This window comes from Euphorbia lathyris, chromosome 5 (assembly GCF_963576675.1).
Source record: "Euphorbia lathyris chromosome 5, ddEupLath1.1, whole genome shotgun sequence".
NCBI classification, from domain to species: Eukaryota; Viridiplantae; Streptophyta; class Magnoliopsida; order Malpighiales; family Euphorbiaceae; genus Euphorbia; species Euphorbia lathyris.
In genome coordinates this window covers 21,615,022-21,626,388 of record NC_088914.1, presented here as the reverse complement: position 1 = coordinate 21,626,388, position 11,367 = coordinate 21,615,022, and positions in this window count along the sequence as shown.

Sequence of the window (11,367 nt, the reverse complement as noted above, 5' to 3'; positions counted from 1 at the left end):
TTCTTCTTCTTCTTCTTCTTCTTCTTCTTCTTCTGGTTCTGGTTATGGTTCTTCTTCTTCTTCTTCTTCTTCGGTTCATCTTCTTCGATTTCTGATATCAATCGTTAGCGATTTTTGAGATTTTTGAAGTATTATGTTCAATTTCCCGTAGAAATTGTATGTTTTTAGCTTATACGCCTACTTTTCTCGCTGGTCTTGCCTCTTTCTTCATCTGTAATGGTATCGTTTTCAATTTTCTATTTTTTTCCACAATTTTCCACCATTTTTCTCCATTGTTGTCGCATTTGTGACGAAGTTTGTCGCATTTCGTCACAAATGCGACAACAGTTGTCGCATTTCATCGCAAATGCGACAACACTTGTCGCAGAGTCACAAATGCGACAAGAATTGTCGCATTTGCGACGAAATGCGACAATTGTTGTCGCATTTGCGACGAAATGCGACAACTGTTATCGCATTTGTGACGAAATGCGACAAATTTCGTCACAAATGCGACAACAATGGAGAAAAATGTTGGAAAGTTGAGAAAATTGAAATGATATCATTATAGATGAAGAAAGAGGCAAGACCAGCGAGAAAAACAGACGTATAAGATAAAAACATACAATTTCTACGGGAAATTGAACATAATACTTCAAAAATCTCAAAAATCGCTAACGATTGTTATCAGAAATCGATTTATCGATCAATAGAACTAAGAGTAATTTTGTCCAAAGTGGATAAAATGGTCTAATTTGGTAAAATGGAAGCAAAGTGGGTTAGATATGTAAATGACCCTTCTTAGTTGAGCTAGATTTGTAATTAGCCCTAAAAATATATCAAGTAACCCATAAACCTCATTAATTTGTAATCTTCTTTTACCTTTAATATTTATTTTCAAATGGATCCCATAATGATATAGTGAATATCTTATATTGCAAATTCTCAAAACATTAGAAATACAGACTTAAATCCTGATCCTAAACACTTATAATTTTTAAAAAATTTCAATCCGATTAATATTAAATATTGCTAGATTTTTATTTAATTAATATTAATTTATTAATAAATTTTATTATTATTATAAAATAGGTTAATTAATTAAAAGTAATGAAAATTAAATATTATATGACGTGTGGGACCCATGATTGTGACTAACCACTAGAGACGATTTTTTTTGGAATTGTTTTGTTGAGAGAGTTGTTAGAAATTGGTGAGGTGGAGTGGTTGGAGGGTGTGCAACCCTCCAACCACTAGAGTTGCTAAGCAAAAAACTAAATTCACACTTAAAAATGCTTTTGTTCATTGTTGTTAGGCGGGCTAAGCGGTGTCGAGGCGGCCTAGGCAGAGCCCAAGCGGCTGAAAATCGCCTAGGAGTCAATAAAACTCCTAGAGGGACTAATCATAGAAAATCGGGACGGATTCTCGATTTCGAACGTCTAGACGGAACCCAGACAGCCTTCGTTTCGAATAGTGATAGTGCAAGACTCGTTAGAAAAACCAAAGCTTTGACAAGAAAAAAGGACATAAAGAAAAAAGATTGAAAGAAATAAATTGTTTATTTTGATTTTAAAGAAATAAAATAAAAATTCAAATTGTGGTTTGGATAATTTCAAATATAAACAATGTGATTTAAAACTTGATAAATAAGTATGTTTGAAGTTGATTGCAATAGAAAAAAAAAATCCAAAATGACAATAAAAGTCAGAGGTCAAAAGGGTAAAAGTCAGAGGTCAAAATGATATTTTTATCTTTTTTATATATAATTGATTTTTTTATTTCTTTTCCATAGAATCAATATCTTACACCTCATTTTTCTTTGATGTTGATGAATTTTGGTTGTGGATTTTCAAAGTCTCAATGATGATGTTTGAGATTCATGTCTCCAATTCTGAGTGAAATCTTTCTTTTCGGGTTTTATGATAAATTTCACCTTCATTCACAGGACTCATCTTGTTCAATCTTTCTCTGTCGCCTTTCTCTACCGATAAATTTCATTTCCTCTACCGGTAAATTTGTTAAAGGGTCAGAGATAAGGAAACAGAAGCATCTTGATGATCCAACAGCCAAGTTTGCTCAGCTGAGGAAGGAGAATCGACATACTCATTATAATAATGAATATCAATATACTCATGATAAAATATGTTGATCATCTCATTTATATGCATCGTGTAAACATGAGTAATTAAATTCATTTTAATATGATCTACTAAATCTTACAAATTTCACATTTTGATGATTAACAAATTATACATAATATAAATTTTAAATTAAAATAATATTATTTATATAAGATATTAATAATTAACTGGCAAAAAACATAACTAAGCCTCTGAACTTTGGCTATTTTAAGGATGAAGACCTTGATCATTTATTTTTCCACATTCAGTCTTTAATCATTGATTCGATTATGGATTAGGTCCTTATTTAACTTTTTCGTCGAGTTTGGACTGCATACATCGTTATGGCGATTCGGCTTGTTGACATTGACAAATAAAAATAAGAATTCCATGACTAGGAGAGATAAAAATTAAAAACTAAAACGAAATTATAGAAATTAATTTCCAGTATATCCTTCCAAACTTGATTTTCTCCTCTCCCATTTTATAATTTTCAATATTAGAATCGCCAATCGATATTCTCATCTCCTAAACTCAACAGAAAAGTTAAATAAGGGCCAAATTCATAACAAAACAATGATCAATGGCTCAATGTGGAAAAATAATTGATCAGTGGCTTGATCCTTAAAACATGTAAAGTTCAGAGGCTTAATTATACTTTTTTCCTAATTACTAGTATTGTTCCCGCGTGATTAAATTTTTGTAAAAAAAATTTAATATTGTAATATTTTATTAATTATATATCATTTGCATATAATTATAATAATTTTTTATTTTAAAATAATTTAAATTTTTAAAAATTATTTTAAAAAATAACTTTGTATACTTTTTGGTTCTTCAAAAAAATAGTTAACGACAAATTTAATATATTTGTAGTAATTGTATTAAAAATACGCTCCACTAAATGAAATTGAAAATCGATAACAGTGACACAATTGTCTTTTTTTTTTTTTTTAGGCATCATCTTTTAACAACAATAGCACAATAAAGGGCTTCAAAATTTATTTCACAACTTTCTCTTAACAATAACATGGATGGGTTACAAATTTAGTCATATAGTTATTAGAGGAAAGCAAATATAGCATCTACGTACAAAATAGTACAATTTTAAGCCTAAAATTCATCAGACGATATTATTTCAACGTCATTAACGAATGATCTTTTTTTTCGATATCACAAAAATCTTATTAGGTGGCCAGAATGTTAGAGATTGAAGGATGGCCATAACATAAATTACATATAAAACAAAACTCATCAATGAGACTTGAAATTGGATTATTTTGTATATAAGAGTTAAATCAATTTTCACCTAATAACTATAGAGATAAATTTGTATATAATCTAACAATTAATTGTTTCGTTCTTTGCAAATTGCCAAAAAGTTTGATTTCAATTGGTTCTTCTTATTGAGTCATGAATTAATTATATTTCATATATATCAAATTTAAATTTGTAAAAAAACGAAGTATAAGAGTTGTCTAAGGCCTCTAAAATACAAGAGCTGTTTTGAATATGACAAGTATTGTTGAAGATAATATGTATTAATTACTACTCAAATCACTAAGAATCTTTTGAAGATCCTCTAACCCCTTTAGATCTGACCAACTTTCTTGAGAAAACAATATAATAATAACTAAAGAGATGACCAATTCTTAATAGAGCTTCTTTAAATACATCTTCCAACAAGATGTCTTTTGGATCAATAAGACGCATTTTCATTAATTAACAAATAAAATTTATAGGCTTTGTTTGGTAAAAAACTTTTTAAGGTAAAATTAAAAGTTTGAGTCACATTAGAGGTTTTGACTAGTTAAACCTCTAATAGTGGTGTTTGGTTTTGAAAAAGCTTATTAGGTAAAAAGAAAAACTAATTTTGAAATATAAGTTTTTTCAACTAGTTTTTGGCCCGTGCGATGCACGGATTCATCTTAATATATAAATATTAATAAAAATACAATCTAATAATAACAATTAATGACATAAATGTGTTATATAAATTAAATATTATTGTTTGATTTTCACATTTACTTTAAATAATATTTTTATAGATAAATATAATAATAAAATAAAAACTAATATAGCGGGCCATGAAGGGACGTTAGGCGTTACTACCCTTCCTGTTTCCCCTAGTTTCATCTCTCCTATTCTCTTAGAAGATAGGATTGGGGTTAGCTTCCCTAGGCTAATTGCTAGGTAGTTTGTTGTTGTTCGTTTTTCTTTTCCTTTTCTACCAAAAAAAAAAAAACTAATATATTATATATTATATTATATTTTTTATCAGTAAAAAAGGAGGAAGTGACACCTCAGTTCCATCGTTACTGTTTTATATTATATATAGATATATAGATATGTAGAGAATTAGAGAGATTTTAGGGATTAATTTAAATTCTGTAGTACTCTTAGATATATGGGATAAAATAATCTTTTTATAGATAAATATACATAATAAAATTAAAATTAATATATTAAATTTTTTATCACTAAAAAAGGAGGAAGTGACACCTCAGTTCCATCGTTACTGTTTTATATTATATATAGATGTGTAGAGAATTAGAGAGATTTTAGTGATTAATTTAAATTCTGTAAAACTCTTAGATATAGTACGGATAAAATAATCTTTTTATAGATAAATATATATAATAAAATTAAAATTAATATATTAAATTTTTTATCACTAAAAAAGGAGGAAGTGACACCTCAGTTCCATCGTTACTGTTTTATATTATATATAGATGTGTAGAGAATTAGAGAGATTTTAGGGATTAATTTAAATTCTGTAGAACTATTAGATATAGTACGGATAAAATAATCTTTTTATAGATAAATATATATAATAAAATTAAAATTAATATATTAAATTTTTTATCACTAAAAAATGAGGAAGTGACACCTCAGTTCCATCGTTACTGTTTTATATTATATATAGATTAACTTATTACTCTATTTTTTTAAAGACATTTTTACCCTAATTACTACCCTTTAACCCAAAACAGAAAATAATAACTATAAATATCAATATTCTTAATTGTTATTTTACATAAACAGCTATTAGCCATCAGTTAAGTTTTACGAAATAAATTTATACAATCAGCTAGTTAAATCGGGTAGCCAAAAAAGTTATCAGCTAACCGCTCTATTTGCCAAACAATGTCATAATACCTTTTCGAAAGGATTCATTGCACTCATTTATTGACCAATAAAGTTATATAATCCTTGGATCACATATTAACTCCAATTTAGTAGACGGTATTCCGTGAAAAATCTAACAAGACTTCCTTCCGATGATTGATCGGTTTTACCAAAAATGGATATAATTAAATGCAGATCATGTTCCGATATCTTTCAAATAAAAGTTTATAATCGTTCGTTTATCAAAAAACATGCCAATAGAATACTTACATTAATTTTTGAGGCACACCTGAGGTAGACAATTAATTAAAAAAAATTGAATATATTTATTAAGGTTTTACAGTAAGCTCCATTATGGGGAGAGGGATTCGCATTTTCTTTGGATCGGATGCGATTCGAAGTTTGTTTATTATATTGTCTTCAGCATTTGACTGCGGTGATATATATGAGTTTTATTAATAATGGTCTTGAGAGGATAGTGTTAGACATGGTCGGTCTCAGTGGTGGAACCAAAAGTTCAGATGAACCGGACACTATGCCATTTTTCCTTTCACATGATAGAAATTTATTTTCGTGTCGTCTGAATATTTTTCTTGACAGTATTTTAACTGTATGTCATCTGAAAGCGAAATAAAAATGCGCTCGATTCTCAGATGACATTACGATTACATAATCCTGTCATCCAAAGAAAACGCGCGTTTTCGTTAAATTTCACTTACTCAACAGATGACACTTCTAATAAATGAATGTCATTGTTTGCCGAAAACAAAAAAGCGGCAAATGAAATTTCACTTACGCGGCCAATCCCCAAATTTTAGGCGCTCTTATTTGACTGAAATTTCAGCTGATATATAAACCCTCTCTCTAATCTCAAACCTCAGTTTAGGTTACGCAAGAACTTCATCCCTCTCATCCCTCTCTATCTCCATGGCTGATTTGAACATGCAATCATTGGGTGAGCTATAAACACGGTACTGGTAAGTATCTATTGATTTTCATTGTTCCTTACTCTCTCTTTTCCTCATCCGATTTACTTTTGTGTATGTCGATTTCAGCAGCTGGAATAAGGATCTATTGATTTTCAGAGCTATGATTTAAAGGGTTAGATCTCTCGCTTAGATACTGATTTTATTGTATTCATTGTTAGATTCACCGCTGAAATTCTTGGGTCATTATCTTTTTTAACCTAGGGCAATACAGTGCCGGTTGCTGAAGATGTTCTGATTTCTTTTTATTTGAACATAATATTTGCAGGGATAGTAAGAATGCTACATGCGAAGGCTGACTGAAGAGATTGTCAATCAGTTCTTGCGTTTAGCATATGGGAAGATTTCTTTAACTTATTGAGTATATATTGTTGTTATGCTAGTTTGAACTGATTGGTTGCATGTATGATGTTGTTGTGGGTGGTGCTGCTGAGATAGGTTTGCAATATATCTTCCACTTGGATTGTTATCTGAATGAGTATGTGTATGTATATGAACATAGAACTCATTGATTTAGGAAACTAGCCTGATTTTGAGTATACATATATATATTGTTATGTGGGTTTGAACTGAACGATTATATATATGTATGATGTTGTGGGTGATGATGAAATGATTGGTATGAACTGATTGGTTAGGTATAACTGTTTAGGAAGCTAGGACTCATGGAGTTTATGTATGAAAGATCATTAAGCATTTGGCTGATTAGGCATACTCTAAAGCTTTGAATGTTCATTGTGATTGGCAATACTCTTACACCTATGAGTTATACTGATAGAAGTGATTGAGTATGTGTATGTGTATGTGTATGTGTATGAAACATGTTTATGTTTGATGTTCTGTTGATGTTTATGTTTGAGGTTCTGTATGAGTATGTGTACGATTGTTCATTTGGGCATGTAGCTTATTAATCATGCATCAAGTATTAGAGGAACATTGTAAAAGGGTCATTGAGCATGTATAAAGCATGTATTAAAGGGTAAATTTAGGCTAATTGCATGTACTGATATGGCTTGCAAATGATAAGATATCACCATTCTCTTTTTTATTTGAACATGACCTATTATGATAAGTAAGGAATAAGTTGTATGCTTGTTATAGCATGTTCACTTGAATATATATGTCTGCTTGAATAAGTTGTCTACTTGTTATAGCATGTTAGGCATACTCCTAAATCTCCATTACTATGTATCATGTCACTTGGCTTGTTATGCTTATGGAAAAGTGTTTAATATGGTGATGAAGTTGTATGATTCTAACAACACAAGTTTATGACTAAGCTTGTGGTGACAGTATCATACACTTCATCACCATGCTAATTTCATCATGAACTGTACAATCCAAGTGGCAGGTACATAGTGGTGGCTTTATGATGCTATGGGAACAAGTTTTAGACATGCACGAATAAGTTGTCGATTTGTTATAACATGTTAGGCATACTCTTAAAGCTGAAAATGTTATGAAACCATTCAGGATGGTGATGAGATAAGTTTACAATATACTTTCCACTTGGCTTGTTATCTGATTGAAACCATTCAGGATGTTGATGGGTTTTCGATGCTATCAGCATAAGTTATGAACTTGATATTATGTTTAGGAGGGTAGCTGATCATGCATACTCTTAAAGCTAAAAATGATGAACTTGTCTGATTCTTTTCTATTTTAACATGAGTTATGCTGATGAGACATATGTTTCATATCAATTTAGCATGTTATGTGTTATGTGTCTATGTATGAAGCATGTTGGCTTGTTTTATATTCTGTTTATGAAGTAACTGATTCAGGAATAGACATATGTTTCATATCAATTTAGCATGTTATGTGTTAGGAAGTAGAACTGATTCAATTTAATAGACATAAACGAATAAGTTGACTACTTTGTTATAGCATGTTATGATCCACTTGAATATACATATATATGTCTACTTGAATAAGTTGTCTACTTTATATTTCCTATCAAAAAAGGATAGCGTGCAAGGGGGGCATTATGATGTGACGTGCGAATAGCGTACAAGGGGGGCGTGATGCGCGAATAGAAAGAAGATTTTGATGCTAAAGAAACACTGGAGCTGGATGGTTGGAGTGGAGTACTGGAGGGGCATGGAGCCAACATTGAAGATCAGATTGATTACCAAGTACATTTGTAATCACTAATCATTCTGTTCTTCAAGAATGGCTCTATGCCCATCCAGTAGTTCACACCATCCAGCTCAGTGTTTCTTTGGCATCCAAATCTCCTTTCTTCAAAAATGTGCAGATGGTAAACAAGGATATCGGGATAATGGAGAACCATTAGAGTTAAATGGCGTCGAATACTGGAGGGGCATGGAGCCAACATTGAAGATCAGATTGATTACCAAGTACATTTGTAATCAGTAATCATTCTGTTCTTCAAGATTGGCTCTATGCCCATCCAGTAGTCCACACCATCTAACTCAATGGTTGCCCAGCATCCAAATTTCCTTGCTATTCGCACATCACGCCCGCCCTTGTACGCTATTCGCACGTCACATCATAATGCTCCCCTTGCTTGCTATTTGCACATCATATATCCACTGCATGTTCTTCAGTCCATCTCCTGGCAGTTGCCACATAACCTGCCCTGTTGCTGATGTATCGTTCAGCAATTCGCTCTCAGCCAGGAAATGGCCCCTCAATGAAGGGCTCTACCAGCAGTCCATAAATATTCCACAGCAGCTATAAAATGCATAGATAAATTAAATTAGACCCCAAACATGAGTAGATAAACTAGACCCCAAACATGAATAGATAAATTTACGGGTAAAAAATACATAGATTTATAACATCATCTTACCGTGGCAATACTATAGGCAGGGCGATCAAGTAGCTGGGGCATAGAAACATGCCCCAAGGGACCGATATTAGGATGGTAAATTTTGGTCCTGAATATGACCTGCGAGCAATAGTAATATCATGAGTGTATTTACAAATATATGAACTGATTTATGTGTGTTAACAAGTTTATGCATGTTCTTACAACTGGAGGTGTGGAGGGGAAATCGACAGGGAAGTCCATGTCGACTATGAATACACCTCCTTCATAAGGGGTGTTTGGAGGGCCATTCATCACGACAGTCCATTGCCGCCTTTCAGGACCATATATATTGACAAGCCACCTGGGTGCCTTATATCGGAGTTGGTCAATCTGAAACTCAACATTACGATAGAGGTTCCTTACAAGTCTATCCATGCTCGAAATAACAAACTGTAAGTATAGTGTTAGGTTGCCCTGGGTGACTATTGAGAATTGGCAAACGCTTCCTATTTATAATATGGGTGGGTAAGTGAAGGGTCTCAGAATGGAGAAAGGGTAAAAGGAGATTAATTAGGTCTATCTGTATACGGTACGTAATTAATGAGCATCATCAATTGGTTTTGCAGATATCAAGACTTTGGGGATTCTAGGAGATGATGACTTAGATATGCTTCAGTTCAAGTTGGATTTGGCTTTCCAATCAACACCACCACGCATCTGACTACATATTGACAGATTTGGAGATGTACATTAATTGCTTATTTTTTTTACCTTACTACATTCAGAAATTTGTGTAGTTCGAATGTAAACAGATTATGAGCATTAGTCTCCAATAAAATTAAAATCATTGATATACAAAAATTCTTGTTCATTTGATAATTATTGTTCATTTCCAGAATCATTCGAAGAAGAAGGCAAGGAGTGACATTTACGTTTAAAAAAATATCATCTAAACAACAATAAAAAAGACATTAAATTAAAAGAATCTGTCATCTAAAATAAATCTCTTGACATGATTGATTAAGACCTATGCCATCTGATACAAGTTACTACGACAGAAATTATTATAAAAACTGTCACCTCGAATACCAATATGCCAATTTCCCATATAGCGACTTGACATTTTTAATTATTAGTATGTCATGTGATGACATTAAAAGTGACGTTAATAAATAAAAAGATGCATCGTAACAATGTTCATATGACAGTACGAAACTAGGCTGATGTCATGTATAGTATCTTCAAATGACAGAACTTAACCGTCGTCTGAAGGTGCAATAGACGACAGCGAGCCCTGTGACAGATTTATATCTCGCGGGACGACGGTTTCTAACCGCCGTTTGAAGGGGGTTTTGGCGTAGTTGGAGCTCAAATATCTAATAAAAAATTCACAACGTGGATAGAAAAAAATATATTATATCTACACTTATACATCTAATAATTATATAGAAAATTATACAATTAATATTACATAATTTTAAATATTAAATATTATTATATATATATCAAGGATTTTGGATACATGAAAATGCATAGATTAATTTATACCTAAATCAAAATAAGAAGAGTTTATTTTTAAAAAAAATAAAAGTCATTTAAGTATAGAGCTTAGTTCAAAAAAAAAAAAAAGTATAGAGCTTATTGTAGTAGAAAAGAACTAAAAAAGGTTTTTCTTATATGGAAATAGGAAGAATTTTATTAAGGGTGGAGGGGTGAGAATATGGAAAAGTTGAGAGCAATAATTAAAATTCACCATTTCACTCTAAACTCACCGTTTCACTTGAGGCTCTTTAAATTATAAATTAAAAATTAAAAAAATATATTTAACAAGATAAAGCTTTTCTTCTACCTTGTCTAACCTTACTTTCATCCCCAACCTTCGTCGTCTGCTGATCTTTCCTTCAGCCAAACCTCCGCCGCCTTTCTCGTTATCGAATGGAGGGGCTTGAAAATTACATTTCTACCTAGTTTCAGTGGCTACCCGGGGCTCCAACCCCGGCTAGCCCACCTCTTGTTCCGTCATTGGTCTGTCTTGACATTTTATGTCCTAGGAAAATATGAGATACGAGCCCTTTTATATATAAAAAAAATTTAAAATTATATATAAAAATTTAAAATATATTTCAATAAATGATAAATAAAAAATTATTTTATTTTACAGTACGTATTATTACGAACATCAAATACCTTTATTTACTCAAAATTAAAAAGATATTTTACAATTTCTCTAAATTAACTCTTAATTTATATTTAAAAAAAAATCAATTGGGCCTATGTTATGTCTAAAATATTAATTATTTGGGCCTCCAAAACGTAAATGATATTAATAATATATATAATTTTTGTTTACGTCATATATATTTATTACCTAATAATT